This window comes from Chrysemys picta, chromosome 3, assembly GCF_011386835.1.
Source record: "Chrysemys picta bellii isolate R12L10 chromosome 3, ASM1138683v2, whole genome shotgun sequence".
Taxonomy (NCBI): domain Eukaryota; kingdom Metazoa; phylum Chordata; order Testudines; family Emydidae; genus Chrysemys; species Chrysemys picta.
Window position 1 is genome coordinate 12,653,274 of NC_088793.1, and position 15,031 is coordinate 12,668,304.

At 43.2% G+C, this 15,031-nt stretch overlaps 1 long non-coding RNA gene across 1 annotated transcript; it reads right to left on the reverse strand.

Moving 5' to 3' along the window:
- Window positions 1-7,220: 7,220 nt before the first annotated feature.
- Window positions 7,221-14,815, reverse strand: LOC135982002 (uncharacterized). The gene is made up of 3 exons (XR_010599201.1): window positions 14,715-14,815; window positions 11,335-11,465; window positions 7,221-7,439 (listed from the first exon to the last, which is right to left on the reverse strand). It is a non-coding gene; the product is annotated as an uncharacterized LOC135982002 (long non-coding RNA).
- Window positions 14,816-15,031: the final 216 nt, after the last annotated feature.

Consider the following 15,031-nt stretch of genomic DNA (forward strand, 5'->3'; position numbering starts at 1 on the left):
AGATGTTAATGAACCCACGCCTGCACTCACCCAGCTCAGTGGTTGTCAGACAAAATCTAGAAATAAATCCTTTACTGTGATCAAAAATACTGAAGCTGCCTAATTGCATTGTGATCTCCCTGGAAGGAACACCGCCCATAGCCAGGAATGATCGGCTCTTATTGTCTAGCCGGAAGAAAACAACTTTGGTATACTCCCTTCAGCCATCAGTTTACCCATAAGCAAATCTAGCATTTTCCCTTGAACCATTGCTCTTTCCCTACAAAAATCCCTACCCATGCATCAGTTCCATTGGGACTTCATCTTCTCCTGACTGATCATTCTGAGGGTTCTGCCTGTCTCCAGTACTCCGGACTCTCTGTTACCACCACTACCTGGGACCCCCGATTGATTCAAGTTTCAAGATGTGGTGAGAACCCACCTCTCTTTATCTCTCTCTCTCGGTATAGCCTTCTGACCCTGATTTGTGTGATCAGTTATAGTTTTCTAAACCTGACTTTTCTAAGGAAATTTAAGTTAGATTTAATATTATAGCTGTTTTGTTTGTTTGGCTCCCCTTGTATGGTTATTAACTGGCAATAAATACCTTTCGTGGTTAAGCTGGTTGCTTTTCTCTCTCTCGCTCCCCTCCTCCCCCAGCCCCAACTGGGTGTTTTTAGGCTTCCCCATTCATTTTCCAGCAATGATCCTCATACTTAAGCTAAATATCCTTGCAGCACCCCAAAATCTGGTGGGGTTTGCTCATCAAGTGGGTTGTTATCAGAACAATTGTAACGTGAAAGTTGGGATAGGGACGTGGTGAACCTGAGACATATGAGGGTGGCAGTTTGGAAGTGCTACTTGACCAAGTCTTCTTAGTCCAGGGGTCTATGAGGGTGACAGCTTGGAAATGCAGCTCGACCCAGCCTTTTTAGTCCAGGGACATATAGGAGGTCAGCTTGGGAGTGCTGATTAACTCAGTCCTCTCAGACGCGCTCTGTTAATATGTGTGTTTGTCTGATTCTGGGCCTGGAAGATCCCAGCCCTGGGGAACCTAGGTCCTGCAGGATATCTCCATTGAGAGGGAACTTGCAGCAGGGAGAAGGAGAGCGCCGTAGGAGAACACACATGACACAAGCAGTACATTGATAGAAGTACAGGCACCCCCCACCCCAAAAGAGTAACCCTAATAAATGAGCATACCCCCAAAGTAATGGGCAAAGCTGGTAACAGCTGCATTCAACACTAAAGTGATTTTTCACCCAAACCAGCTGTAAGCTGGATCTGAATGAACTCTCTCTGACACCTAGTGACAGACTGGTGGAAAAAGACCTCAGGAACAGACTGTATTTGTATAAACACATGACTCCGTCTAGGGGCTCAGCACACAGATCTGTATTGCCAAACTGATCGGTTTTGACTGGGGTTAAAATTAACTTTAGGGTGTTGAATGGAAAGTTTATGAAATGTTTTTATCCCTACTGTTTATGTAAAGGGAAGCAGAACTGTACTTAAGAAGCCCAAACTAAGGGGTTTACCCTAACTTGAACATCACTTGCTAAGTAGTGGGTAGTGATGCCAACTCCAAGTAAGTGGTGGGGACAGATGTTTCTTTCTAGGGAATGTGGGCTAGTTTAAAGAGTCTTAGAAGTGATTTGACTTTCTCTTCTGTGTTTAAAGACACAGCTGAATAGCCTTTTTTTTGAGTGTCATGGTTCTTCTTGGGTAATCACTAGATCTGAATTTACTGAGAAGCTCATTTAAGGGGACTGGATGTTAGAAGTGATAAGGAGATAGCATTTTGTTTAAAAGCAGCGCAGAAAAGAGCTGCAGAGAGGTTCTCTTCTAGCTAGTGAAAACACAGAGACTTGAGCTAAGTGGTGACACCTCAGAATATAATGCCGTGGAGAGAAGTGGCAGTAATGGAGACTGCAGAGACACTGATGAGCAGAGGTGGAGGCATCACTCAACCACCATTTCTCTTCAGGGGCGTCAGGGAAACCCACCCAAACACACAGCTGGATTCTGGGGACATTGCTGATCTCAGACAACAAATTAATGAGTAGGAGGCAGTGGAAGGAAAAAGGGATTGGCAGGTTAAAGAGACTTTTGTTCCTTGGCGTTTCACATCACAAAATGGGAAACTGAGAAAAGGGACACTGCTAAGGATACTGTAGGGTGAGTGTTTTACTTATTAGTTGTGTACTTTCAAATCCTTGTTGCAGTGTGTTTCAAAATTAATGTGGTGTTTTCTTCATTAGGAAAAGTTGTCTTTTGTTCTAAACACTCAGTTCTTGCGAGAGGGGAAGTATTGCCTCTTAGTGGCACCCAGGGCTAGTGCTTATTTTTCTTAGATTGGTGGGTGTGGTCTGAAGCTGATTCTCTTTTGTATTGTAAAGAAGAAGCCCTTGGTATTGAACCTGGAATTTGTTGCTGCCTAAATTACCCGGAAGAAGGGTTACATGGCCAAAATTGATCACTTTTGACAAAGCAGGGCTGTCTGCTGATTACCTAGGCAGAAGAGATGTGTCTATTGGAATAAAGTCTTCTCCCGAGATCTTTTCTCCTATTGGTTTGGAGAGAACTAGCCTTGCCAGGCACGCCTGTCTTTCTTTATTTTTTTGATCGAATGATATACTTATTTGTTGAGCCATACGTGATAAATATAACGTGCTTGAATTTCTCTAGAGAATTTAATCCAGTCAAATGGACATTGTCCAGTGACTTCAATGGGCTTTGAACCAGTCTCTAGGTATTTTCAGAGTGTAACTTGTGTAAGACAGACCCTTGTCAGATGTCATTATTAGTAGGAAAACATAGAATTTACTACTAATAATAATGTCATGCACAACTATGAACAGGCCAGAATCCTTGGCATAATTTAGACCTAAACCGTTAAAACACGTCAAATTAGAGAGGCTGCTTCTGATTTTCATGGAAGAGTTAAACTAAGAAGCAGGAACAGTTGCCTGCTAAGCTGACCACACACTCTTGTTGAAATGGGAAATGGCTTCCTCCTTTATCTTTTTTTCTTCCAGATTATATACTTTATGCCAAGAAATCCATAAGAGAGATACAATAGATCCAGGTCTTACTTGATATGGCAATATCAGGTACAAATGTTTTAATGGGAAAAGAGCGATATAAAGGCTGTCAATAAAATGTGTAAGAAACTATACAGATATTTGAAAGCTCTAATGAGGAATCTGTAACCAGGGTGTGCAGTTTGAGGAAGTTTTATTACCAAGGAGATCTGACCTCAAAGAGGATTGCAAATACGTCCAAAAATGTTATCTATTTTAAATACAATTGTGATAATGCAATATATATTTATGTCCAACTGATAATCCATAAAGGGGAAAAGGCCTTTGTTTTATATTGTAGAAGGTGATATATTCAGCTGATATGTTGAGAAGTGAAAATCTCTAAAAATGAATCCAAATGAAATGTTATAAAGTCTAAACAACCAAAAGGCCCGATCAGCTGCTTGTTGACAATTCAAGAGAAATAGCTTAATTTATGAAGTGAACCTACTGTAAGGAGGGTGGGAATGAACTCTCCCCTGGCATGTAGTGATGAACTCGGGGAAAAGATCTCAGGAGAAGACTGTAAATGCATAGACACACCTATTTTATGCAGAGAGTCCTGATATTCGGGGCTTTTCCTTATATAGGCACCTATTACCCCCCCCACACACACACACCATCCCAATTTTTCACACTTGCTATCTGGTCACCCTGTTCAGCAGTGAAGACAAGACATCAGTTACCTGATTTCCAGCTGACACACCTACAGCCTCAAAACCCAACTGACTCCTCCCTGCCCACATAGATGAGACGAGCCCCTGACTCCCACTGCCCCAACTATCAAGGCCTCCCTGCCTCATCAGACAGGAGTTGAGCACTTCCCACTGTCCAACCTGTCCAACCCCCAACCTCCATTTCCTCCTAATGCCAATTTACTCTGTTCAGTGTGGGGGTTGACAACTTCTGTACATGTGGGGAAGGGAGAGATTACCGTCTCCTCATTAAGGGAAGGGTGGGGGAGGCGGAATCTATCTAGAATTCTAATGTGCCTTTTAGTTACCTTCTGACTGTGAATGCTGTGTGATAACCATTAGACTAGGGTGGCGGAAGAATTGTTTCTCCATATGGAATGTCAGCCTGGGAGTGGGAACCAGCACAACCATGGAACGAGGTAGCCTCTACTTAGTTAAATCTATGATTAGACATTGTGTTTACAGCCCCCATTTCTGAATTTTGTCGTGTGATCCAGTGGAAGAGGTTAATTTCTGACCACCATTGATCTGACATTATCAAGAATACAAGAGCAAATATTGCAATGCACAGGAAAGACAGAAGTGTGGTAAGAGACCATCCTGGCTTAACCAGGTGATCTCCAATTACCTGAAATTCAAAAAAGACTCACACCAAAGTAGAAACTAGATCAAATTACAAATGAAGAACATATAGAATTACAGCCTCTAACGTTGCTCATAAAAGGAGCTAGCTAATATTTTGGGTTTGATCCCCAATTGTGGTGTCAAAAAATGACCCTGTCAGCAAACATTACCAGTGTGTGGAGGAATTCAAATTCTTGTGTCTATACACAGACATTGTAGAACAACTGTTTGTGGGGGACTTCTGTTTATCTGCATCCCCATCCGAGGAACTAAGAACAGGTTTCTCACCATCACGTATGATAGAGCTCGTTATGTCATTGTCAGTAAACAAGTTTTTAGAATCCTTGACGTCCCCCACCTTCTGCACTCGAAGTGCCAGAGCGGGGAATCAGCCTTGACAAGTATGGATGTGAAAATAAAACTGATAAACAGTAATGATGCCCTCTGCTTAATGGGTGATGCAATCAAAGGTTCTAACCTGCGGATTATATCAGTAACCCATTTTTAAAAAAAAGTACGGTTGGCCCCGGCACTGTCTGTATCAGGTGGACAACACAACCAACTGGGTGAACATTGGCTCACCTTGTACCTGGAGAATTACCACAGAGAGTTATTTGTCTCATACAGACACAGCCTGAACAGCATGTTCTTTCCTAGAAGCAGCATGACATTTTTAATTAAAAATGCTGCTGACATTATGTTCCACGCTTGAGAATTACAAAAGCCCCATATTCTTACCTGTAGCTATCACTGTGTGTTTTCCTTCCATCACCGTAACAATGGTTTACCTTTTGACCAGTTTTTAAAACTGTATTCTAATGACTTAGTGCAGTGTTTCCCAAACTTGGGATGCTGCTTGTGTAGGGAATGCCCCAGGTGGGCGGGCCGGTTTGTTTACTTGCCGCGTCCAGAGGTTCAGCAGATCACGGCTCCCACTGGCCGCGGTTTGCTGCTCCAGGCCAATGGGAGCTGCTGGAAGCTGCGCGGGCCGAGGGACGTATTCCTCTAGGAATTTCCAAGTTATTATCATGGTGCTTGTCTCTGATATACAGAGGGCTCCCCAGAACAAGTTAGCCTTTTGTTCCTTGAAAGGACATGGATACAGGCCTCCGATCAATAATAGGCCCACAAGCAGTACTGCTTCAAAAACAGAAATAATATTTATTTAGAAATGAGTGGGAGGAGTTTTTAGAGGGGGTCACATGCCACCTCTTGCTCCAGGTTACATGTCAATCTCTGCCCCAGGACTTGCCCTAATTGGTCAAACTCCTCTTGGGGCAGGACTATGGGTCACCCAACAGGCTAGAGATAGGCACAGAATCCAGGTTTCCTATGTCCTAGTCCTGTGCTCTTCCCTGGTCATACATTAACCCCTTTTCTCAGACAATGCCTTTTCCCAATAAAGACAAGTCCCTCTAGGTCTGGTCCCTGAAACGTTCACCATAAGGGCTGTGAGGAAGACGTGGGCTCAGGGCAGGAGGAAAGGGCACTGAGAGAAGGAGCTGGTTTGTGGAAAAAAGATTGAAGTAACTTCAGGGGCACCATTTCAGACTGTGGTGTGCGGAATATTAATCGTGATTCCTGGGGCTACTTAGGCACCTGAAAACTCTAGATTTTGTATATAAGGCGGTGGGCCCAAAACCAAAAAATATAGCTGGGGGGAGGTCAGCTCTAAAAGTTTGAAAACTGCTGAGGATGTAGGCAGGGGGTAACTAGCGGCTGTGTGCAGGCATGGAAGTAGCTCGGGTTCCAGGTGGGGGTGTACTTCAGGGGCCAGGTAGGAGGTTGCTAGGGGCTGTGTTCCTGGATGGGTGTAGCTCAGAGTGCAGGCAGGAGGTATATAGGGGTCGAAGGGTGTAACTCAGGATGCAGGGAGGGGCTGTGTCCAAGGAGGTGCTGCTGCTGAGGGCTCAGCCATACCCTCAGTCCCTAGTTGGCACAGTGGGGGCAGCTCTGCGGATCAGTGGCCGGGGTGAGGTGCGTGCGCTGCCCACCCACTTCCACAATGGGCAGGCGGAAGGGATCACCCCGATACCAGCCCCCACCCCATTCTATGCAGCATATCAGCAGGTGAGGAGCAACGCCAGCGGTGGCCCCATAGTGGGGGTCAGAGCAGCATAGCTGCAAACAACAGCGGAGAAGGGCAGAGAGGGTGAGGAGAGGAAGGGCAGCATCTTCCCTTCTGCTGCACACTTCACACAAATCTGGTACAAAACTAGGCGGGGTTGGGGAAATGGTGCCCCTGTGGTAACAATATTTTGCTGCTGCAAAGATATGCAAAGCAGCTGTGAGCTCGATTGTTTCTCCCTCTCCCTGGGAGGACCCCATGTGGCTGCCTCAGTTACACCCTCACTTGCAAATTTGCTCAGGTTTCTATAAGCCTGGGTCTTTGGGATTTGCAATGCCCTTCGGGCTCTTGCATGGGAGCCTGCTGCACAGGGCAAGGTCTGGACACTCAGGCACAAGAGAAGGGACCTCATGATGGGGAGGTTTGGGAGGCGAGGGGAGCAGAGAGGGAGTTGACAGGCCATGGAGCAGTGATGTGGTCATTACACACCGTGCAGCCAAACTGGGACTGAACCCCACTCCTCTGACAACAACACAAACCAAACGGCTTTGTCAAAGGACCAAGGAAAAGGTCACGACTTATCCATGTGAGCTCACTGAAATGTATAAATATGTATGTCCGCTGGTCTAGGAACACCCCTGGGTGGATTTTATATATGGCAGTGACAGTTTCTTTTATTTATATGTAGTTAAGATAACAGAAGGAAGGGATTTTTATGGAAAAGAAATAGCAAAACAGCCCCTGTGTGGAATCAAAATACTCACTGGCATGTTTGCAATACACCACAACCAGCAGCTACTTTTATTAAAAGGAGAAGAACAAGCTATTGTGCGGGGGGGGACACAAGGGCTCCCTTGTGGATTTTTTCCAGCTTGCGAGATTCTTTGCAGCCCAGATGAAAAGCATCCAAGGATTTTAGAAGCAAGACATCATCTGCCAGATTCCGAGAGATCCTGCATTGACAATCTCTGCTGCCATCACTCAGTCACTCTATTGCAAAAAGGGAAGAAACTCTCACATTCTATGTTTATAGCCATTAAAACAAGGACAATGTAACGTTACATTTCAAATTCAAGGTAGAGCAGGAACTTCCCCATCATTTAATAGGGTGTGCAGATGTAACTCCAACAGACCTTGCTTGACATCGGTTGGGAGTGAAGCTGGAGCCTCGGGAGTTTAATGCACGAGCTTCTACAGTATGAGCTAAAAGCCAACTTCCTCTTATTTAAGGTTGTAGAACAGATTCTGTCTATCTATTATATTTAAACATGTGTACTGGCTGGCTTCTGAAGTAAATATGCTGGACTTCTGAACATGGCTCTCCCCTCCCTCTGCCCCTAACTCTCTAGTAAAGGAGTCACATTCTCATTTCCTTACAAAACTCCTTCCTATTAACATTCTACACAGTTTAAGTGACAACCAAAAAAAATACATGAATAAAGTCGCTGGGTGTTTAAAAAAAGAACCCGTTCAAAATACCGATAAGTATAAAAACAGCTAGAAATATGATGTACAATATCATAGAAATGTTCATCAAACTTTTAAAAAAAGTTGAAATTTGAAATTCCATTGAGGGAATTAATCAAAATTGTGAATTTTAAAAATATTGACTATCTCTATGGTATATAGAAAAATAAAACCAAAAATATGTAAGATGTAGAATAATGTGACTCACGTCCATGTACGGTTTTCCTTTCAAACACACTTTTGTTCATAGCTAAAACTAAAACAATAAATATTTAATTAGAGGATAAATAAGTTATTCTTAAAGAATGCCTGGACTATTCTGTCTTCCAGCTCACGTAAGCCTAATAGCTTGACCCTATTCAGATGGTACTTCCCTATCTGATGATAATCTCTGTACATATTCAGGTTTCAGAGTAGCAGCCGTGTTAGTCTGTATCCGCAAAAAGAACAGGAGTACTTGTGGCACCTTAGAGACGAACAAATTTATTTCAGCATAAGCTTTCGTGGGCTACAGCTCACTTCTTCGGATGCATAGAATGGAACACACAGACAGAAGATATTTATACATACAGAGAACATGAAAAGGTGGATTCGATTATCACTTCAAAGGGTTTTTTTCTCCCTACTGCTGATAGCTCATCTTAACTGATTGGCCTCTTACAGTTGGTACGGGTACTTCCACCTTTTCATGTTCTCTGTGTGTATAAATATCTTCTGTCTGTGTGTTCCATTCTATGCATCCGAAGAAGTGGGCTGTACCCCACGAAAGCTTATGCTGAAATAAATGTGTTAGTCTCTAAGGTGCCACAAATACTCCTGTTCTTTTTGTACATATTCAGTGAAGCAGCCATGTGTGTAGCAGTGCAGTTGTTAGCACAGAGCTCCTATCTTCACTTCTACTGCCTCAAAACTGCCTCTATGGTAATTTAGGCTTTGTCTACACCAGGAAATTTAGTTGGTGTAACTATGTAGCTCAGGAGTATGGAAAATACACACCCCTGAGTGACACAATGAAACCGACCTAACCCCTGGTGAAGACAGCGCTAGGTTGATAGGTGCATTCTCCCATTGACGCACATACCACCTCTCGGGGAGCTGCAGCGCCTACACAGATGGGAGAACCCCTCCCGTCAGTGCAGGTAACGTCTTCACTGAAGCGCTTTGGCTCAGCTGCAGCGGTGTTGCTGTGCCGCTGTAGCCATTTGGGTGTAGAGAAGAAGCCCAAACTGTCTGGGAAAACCTCTCACCCCTCCCAACTTCCTCTCTCAGTCCTGTCCCTGCTGTGACATTAATTTGAGCATGCTGGGCACCTTGTACAAGACTAAGGGGAGATCCAGAAGTTAACAATAAGAACACACGTAGAATTGGTTACAGACAAGCAATGAGACCAAGTTAACGTAACTATAGGAAACATGTTTAAAGCAGTAAAAAGAAATTCTGAGCAATGCTAGCACTGAAGTCACAAAGGTTTGTAATTGCTCTGGAATTCTAAAAGGAGAAATGCAAAGGCACCGAGTATGTACTGAGCTACCATAAAGACTGAAAGTAGCATCAATCCTTAAAGGCACTAGTGCTTCTTGAATTGTATTGCAGAGTGAGCATATCTGATAATATACATGCGTGACCCACTGGTCCGTGTGTTATGAATTACCCTCGGTGGAGTTTGTGAGTCGTTTACAGGCTCCATCTAGAGACTTGAGCTTTTGTTCAACCTGAAGGCACTTGAGCATTTAGCTCTGGAGGGTTCTGGTTCAAACCACAGAGTACCGGTCCCAGAAAGCATGGCAGCCTTCACATGTGTGCTCAAAAGTGCCTCTTTCCCACAAAAACCCACAGGAGCAATTTTATGCTCAACACGGCTCCTCATGTTTGCAGCATCTGGACCCAGATGTTATTTAACACAGGTCCAAGAATGCTGCAAAGCACCTGGTTGTCTGAAATCCTCATATGTTCATCACTGTTTTCATTTCCAGTTTTTCACACTGTGTCATTCTGGATGGACTGTGCAGTGAGGTCCAGGTCACAACTTGAGTTTAATTGTTCTTCCATTTTTTAGTGGAATGATTTAAAAATACCTTTTTTTCTATGGGAAAATCATGATTATATCCATACTGTGTGGGTGCAGCTTACCTTCTCATTATCAGACTTGGCCAGTGTTTCCGTTTCTCCAGTTGGGTTGGTGGTTTAGCGCCCCTCCCTCCCCCTCCCCTCCCTCACCTCCACCGCCCACACTGAACCAAAATCTCCCTGACCTGGGGCAAAATAACATTAAAAATAAAAACACAAAACCCTCTGGGCTAGAGATGCTTCCTTGGGGCTGAGTGACCATTTCTTCCCTCAGCTGATTCCACGTAGGGCTCCCAATTCTCCTCTGCTCAGCTCGTCTTTAAGCTTATCTCAGTTTGCTTTTACAGGCTTCATTTTTAAGCCATTTCTTTTTGTCAACTCAGCCTCCCTGCTCCCTTTCTTGCCAGAGAGACTCACAGCAGGTCCTACCAACTCCCTTCAGTCCGAGGACAGGAGGCCTTTCAAATTGAGAAATGATATCCACAAAAGAGACTTTACCAAAAAAGGACAAGTATGTAAGAAGAAGGCATTATAATGGAATGAGACTGGCAGGTTTCATTATGGTGAATGCTACCAAGAAAATTCCATGCTTCAATGTCTCCTCAGGTAGTTATTGAAATTAGGATCCTTCTGTCAATCACTGAAAAGGTGACATATCATTTTTGAAAGGCTTAAAAGTATAAGTGTCAATCAGAAGCCGTGTTGCTGGTTATTCTAAATTTTCTATGACAGATTTGATCATTTTATACTGTGATACGACACACACACCCTTAAACATAGCTCAATACTTGTACATGTTTCTTTTTGGTAAATTAAGCATTAATGTTGTAAAGAGCAGCCATTTTGATCTCATAAGTGCTGCACAATGATACAAAGGAGACGCATCCCCCATACTCTCTCCTGGGAAATATACTTTAGTCCTTCCCCGTTGTTTTCCATATTCCTAAATGAAAAAATGATGTAAACAGACCCCAGACTGGCCACAGACATTGTCTGTATGATGCCATGTTGGCAAGCCAGAGGGCTTCAAAATGGGTGGTGGAGAGTAACTGCAATACATGAGCAATACATGGCTCACATGGAGCACTGAGCACTGTGGAGACTCTGGGCTGCTCTGGGCTCTGGACAGACCATAGGCAGCTTGAGTAAAGCAGCTATACGATTACTCTCACTCTAACATGTAAACCCCAGATAGTCCAGAATCAGGCAGCAAAGAATTTTCCTTTGTCCCATGTCAGGGTTGGGCCATGTGCTCTGAGCCTCCAAGGTCATTAAACAGCAACTATAGAAATTAGAGACACAAATATACTGTTTACACTGTAATGTCTCCCTTGTATCATCCTGAACTTACCCTTATCTTTTTACAGCAACCCTGCCCAAAACCACAACTTGCGACTGGTCTGAAATCGGGGTAACATGTACGGCGGCAGAAGCCCCCAAGACGATGACAAGCAATGGATTCATTGATGAACTGGGTGAATCCTGCACAAAGAAAAAGTGTCTTCATTTTCATTCACATATAAGTGTAAACAAGGGCTGTGATTGCAGCATGACGGGCATTTCCCATTAGGTGAATTTCCAATTCACTGAGACAAGGCCAAGTCAACCCAATTATCTTCCTGTGCCTGTGCCCAGTCAAAGGCTGCTCCTAAGAAATGAGCAGAGTGAGTTAATTCAGCAGATCTGCCGGCTTCCTGGCTGCAGGCTTCCGAACTGTAGCCCTGAGCATGGGAGTCCTTCCCAGCCCCACCCCTGTACAGGATGGAAAGCAGCAGCTGTCTGCACCACCAACTTCTAAGAGTGGGGCAGTGGTTTTGCTGCCGTAGTTTTGACTCTTTCTGATTCCAAACACTGATGTACTAGGCAGTATCTAAATGCTGATTGGCTGAGCAGGGTTAAACCAGCTCAGCACTGGGTTGGGTGGCTGGTACTTTTGGAAAGAGAAGGGTTTAAACAAGTCCCTCCAGTCAGAACGCCTGATTGTCAGTGAGACTCGGCACAGACATTCTTGTGAAGACTCAGCACTTGGCAATACTGACTCAATGACCAATTGCCAGTCTTAGACATTCCAGACAGGTTGGTCCCTATGAGAATGTGTCCCAAATGTCCTTTAGGATATTAATATTAGACAATTTTAAATTAGATTTTAGCTCTGCTTTTCTTAAAGTATCCACTGTGACATTCCCCAGGGTAGAATCTGGACCACTGAACAGCCGTATTCCCTCAGGTCTCCAATCTGCAGTGCCTCCTACACTGCTCCGCTGTGAAAGCAACCACTTCCGGTCCTGCTCATGCACAGCCCCTAGCATGGAAAGTCACTCCCAGCTGAATTAGAGGAAAACTTCCAGCAAGACACTCCTGAATTATCCTGCAGAGCAACACCAGCCAATTCCCAGTGCCAGCCTCGTCCCCCAGAAATGTGCATCTTGTATTGTTCAGTACCCTCCTGGGCAATACAAGCTCATAGAAAGTCTGTCATTTCATCTGAGGAAAGGATATGCACAGACCCTGTTATCTCAAGTGAAGGTTCCCAAACTCTTCAATCCAAACACTTGAATCCCCTAGAACAAAGGGTATTTTCATTGGGTTAGGCCAGAAGAAGAGGACACAAGCTAAAAATGTCCAGTCTTTTTAATCTCTCCTCATACGGAAGCTGTTCCATACCCCTAATCATTTTAGTTGCCATTGTCTGTAACTTTTCCAATACTAATATATCTTTTTTGAGATGGGGCAACCACATCTGCACACCACATTCAGCATCTGCACACAACATTTAATCACCATGGATTTATAAAGAGGCATCATGATATTTTCGGTCTTATTACCTATCCCTTTCCTAATGGTTCCTAACATTCTTTTAGTAGTTTCTGTTAGTGCCGCTGTGCGTTGAACAGATGTTTTCAGGGAACTCTCCACAATGATTCCAAGATCTCTTTTGTGAGTGGTAACAGCTAATTTAGACCCAATCTTTTTAGACGTATAATTGGGATTATGTTTTCAAAAGTGCATTAGTTTGCATTTATCAACATTGAATTTCGTTTCCCATTTTGTTGCCCAGTCACCCAGATTTATGATATTCCTTTGTACCTCTTCACACTCTGCTTTGGACTTCACTATCATTGAGTAATTTTGTATCATCTACTGTTTACCCCCTTTTCCTGATCACTTATGAATATTTTGAACAATACTGGTCCCAGTACTGACCCATGGGGACACCACTATTTACCTCTCTCCATTCTGAAAACTGACCATTTATTCCTACCCTTTGTTTCCTATCTTTTAGCCAGTTACCAGCCCATGAGAGCACAATCCCTCTTATCCCAGGAATGCTTATTTGGCTTCAGAGCCTTTGGTGAGGGACATTGTCAAAGGCTTTCTGAAAGTCTAATTACACTGTATCCACTGAATCACCCTTATCCACGTTTGTTTACCCCCTCAAAGAATTCTAGTAGATTGGTGAGTCATGATTTCCCTTTGCAAAAACCATGTTGGCTCTTCCCCAGCTCATTGTATTCATCTATGTGTCGGATAAATCTGTTTTTTACTATCTTTTCAACCAGTTTGCCTGGTACTGAAGTACCTTTGTGATCATCTAGTCTGAAGGGACCATTGTGATCATCTAGTCTGAAGGGACTACCCCAAAATATTTCTTAGAGGCTATCTTCTAGGAAACCCCGGCCCCCAATATTTCTTTATTTTAAAACTGTCCAGGATGGAGAATACATTGGTAAATTGTTCCAATTGTTAATTACTTTCACTGTTAACAATTTACATCTTGTTTCCAGACTGAATTTGTTTAGCTTCAACTTCCAAGCACTAGATCACAAAATACCTTTATTTTCTTGTTTGAAGAGCCCATTATTAAATATTTTTCATCATACATGTACTTAGAAATTGTGATCAAGTCACCCCTTAACATTCTCTTTGTTAAGATAAAGAGATAGACTCAGAAAATTCAATCACTATAAGGCATGTTTTCTAATCCTTTCATCATTCCTGTGGCTTTTCCCTGACCCCTATGCAACTGATCAACATTCTTCCTGAAGTGTGGACACCAGAACTGGAAACAGTACTCAAGATGTGGTCACATCTGGAGGTGCGAAATAGAGAGGTAAAATAATCTCTCTAATCCTACTCAAGATTTCCCTATTTCTGCATCCAAGCTATGTATTAACCCCTTTAGAGACTTTCAGCTGATTACCAATCCACAACCCCCAAATCTTTTTTCAGTGTCACTGCTTCCCAGGATGGAGTCCCTCATCCTATAACTGTGGCCAACCTTCTATGTTCCTAGATCCATAGATTTAGATTTAGCTGTATGATTGTTAACTTGCTCCCAGTTTACCAAGTGATCCAAATCCCTCTCTATGAGTGCCCTGTCCCTTAATCTTTGTCACCTGCTAACTTTATAGGTGATGATTGTATGGGCTTTTTTTTTTCCAGGTCCTTTATAAAAAGTTTAACTAGTGTCGTAGGACTCCACTAGGTAGAACGTTGGTGACAGTATTATAGGTCATACTTCAGCCAATCTGACTGGATCTTAATAGGAACGTTAAAGAAACCTTTCTCACCGCAGGACTATTCTCCAGTGAAATGTGAAGTATCTGCTGAAAACCATACAACTCTTTTGAAAAAAAAGCTGAAAAAATTATGATCCACAATTTTTAGAAATCTTAATACAGACTTACAATTAACCTTCTATATTCTCCCTTCATTTCATTAAGATCTTACCTGGAGAGCTTTGCAGCACCAGGAAAACGACAGCAAAGAGGAGGTACAGAATCTTCATGGCTGAAGTTTGGCTGGGAGCCTAGTGTTGCTGGAGAGAAGACACTTCAAGATAGAGAGGAGATGGAGATTCTCTATTTATGGGCTACCAGGGATTGTGAAATGCTGATCTGTTGAAATCTTTTTTGAAGCATGTGACATTTACTAAATTTGTGCTGCAATCTGTTTATAATTATCATCATAATTATAATTTATACAAGTATCAGAGGGGTAGCCGTGTTAGTCTGGATCTGTAAAAAGCAACAGAGAGTCCTGTGGCA